The sequence below is a fragment of the Capsicum annuum genome, unplaced genomic scaffold (assembly GCF_002878395.1).
Source record: "Capsicum annuum cultivar UCD-10X-F1 unplaced genomic scaffold, UCD10Xv1.1 ctg42734, whole genome shotgun sequence".
NCBI classification, from domain to species: domain Eukaryota; kingdom Viridiplantae; phylum Streptophyta; class Magnoliopsida; order Solanales; family Solanaceae; genus Capsicum; species Capsicum annuum.
In genome coordinates this window covers 711-2,196 of record NW_025850154.1, presented here as the reverse complement: position 1 = coordinate 2,196, position 1,486 = coordinate 711, and the positions used below count along the sequence as shown (strand labels likewise).

The window sequence follows — 1,486 nt, the reverse complement described above, 5'->3', positions numbered from 1 at the left end:
TTCAGTTTAATTTTGTCGGTTCGATCGGCGAATCTTTTTGTTTTTCCTCTTGGCGGAAACGAGAAAGGGGGCAAGGCGCAGGGGCGCGAGTTCCGGGTGTGACGGGCGGCGGAGGAGAAAGAAGCATAATAGAATTTGGAGTGCTGGAAATGACGGATGTGATCATACTATCACTAACCCACCGGATCCCATTGGAACTCTGAAGTTAAGCATGCTTGGGCGAGAGTAGTACTAGGATGGGTGCCCCCCTGGGAATTTCTCGTGTTGCATCCCTTATTTTTTTTTTTCCTTTAAAATTCGATTTAATTTTTCCAGTTCGATCGGCGAATCTTTTTGTTTTTCCTCTTAGCGGAAACGAGAAAGGGGGCAAGGCGCAGGGGTGCGCGTGCGGGGTATGATGAGCGGCGGAGGAGAAAGAGGCATAATAGAATTTGGAGTGCTGGGATTGACGGATGCGATCATCCCAGCACTAACGCACCGGAATCTATCAGAACTTGGAAGTTAAGCGTGCTTGAGCTAGAGTAGTACTAGGATGGGTGACCCCCTGGGAAGTCCTCGTGTTGCATCCCTTTTTTTTTTTCCTTAAAAATTCGGTTTAATTTTGCCCGTTCGATCGACGAATCTTTTTGTTTTTCTTCTTGGCGCAATGAGAAAGGGGGCAAGGCGAAGGGGCGCGAGTGCGGTGTGTGACTGGCGGCGCAGGAGAAAGAGGCAAAATAAAATTTGGAGTGCTGGGTATGACGGATGAAATCATACCAGCACTAACGCACCGGATCCCATCAGAACTCCGAAGTTAGGCGTGCTTGGGCGAGAGTAGTACTAGGATGGGTGACCCCCTGGGAAGTCCTCGTGTTGCATCCCTTTCTTTTTTTTTTCCTTTAAAATTCAGTTTAATTTTGCTGGTTTGATCCGCGAATCTTTTGTTTTTCCTTTTGGCGGAAACGAGAAAGGGGGCAAGGCGCAGGGGCGCGAGTTCGGGGTGTGACGGGCGGCGGAAGAGAAAGAAACATTATAGAATTTAGAATGCTGAAAATGACGGATGTGATCATACTATCACTAACCCACCGGATCCCATTGGAACTCTGAAGTTAAGCATACTTGGGCGAGAGTAGTACTAGGATGGGTGACCCCCTGGGAAGTCCTCGTGGTGTATCCCTTTTTTTTTTCCTTTAAAATTCGGTTTAATTTTGCCCGTTCGATCGACGAATCTTTTTGTTTTTCCTCTTGGCAGAATGAGAAAGAGGGCAAGGCGCAGGGGCGCGCGTGCGGTGTGTGACTGGCGGCGCAGGAGAAAGAGGCATAATAGAATTTGGAGTGCTGGGATTGACGGATGCGATCATCCCAGCACTAACGCACCGGATTCTATCAGAACTCGAAAGTTAAGCGTGCTTGGGCGAGAGTAGTACTAGGATGGGTGACCCCCTGGGAAGTCCTCGTGTTGCATCCCTTCTTTTTTTTTTTCCTTAAAAATTCGGTTTAATTTTGT

At 48.2% G+C, this 1,486-nt stretch overlaps 3 non-coding genes and 2 pseudogenes across 3 annotated transcripts; all 5 read left to right on the top strand.

Moving 5' to 3' along the window:
* Positions 1–154: 154 nt before the first annotated feature.
* Positions 155–273, top strand: LOC124891970. The gene has a single exon (XR_007049992.1). It is a non-coding gene; the product is annotated as a 5S ribosomal RNA (ribosomal RNA).
* Positions 274–450: 177 nt separating this feature from the next.
* On the top strand, positions 451–569 carry LOC124891966 (annotated as a pseudogene).
* Positions 570–742: 173 nt separating this feature from the next.
* LOC124891965 lies at positions 743–861 on the top strand. The gene has a single exon (XR_007049988.1). It is a non-coding gene; the product is annotated as a 5S ribosomal RNA (ribosomal RNA).
* Positions 862–1,037: 176 nt separating this feature from the next.
* Positions 1,038–1,156, top strand: LOC124891967 (annotated as a pseudogene).
* A 172-nt stretch (positions 1,157–1,328) lies between these two features.
* LOC124891969 lies at positions 1,329–1,447 on the top strand. The gene has a single exon (XR_007049991.1). It is a non-coding gene; the product is annotated as a 5S ribosomal RNA (ribosomal RNA).
* Positions 1,448–1,486: the final 39 nt, after the last annotated feature.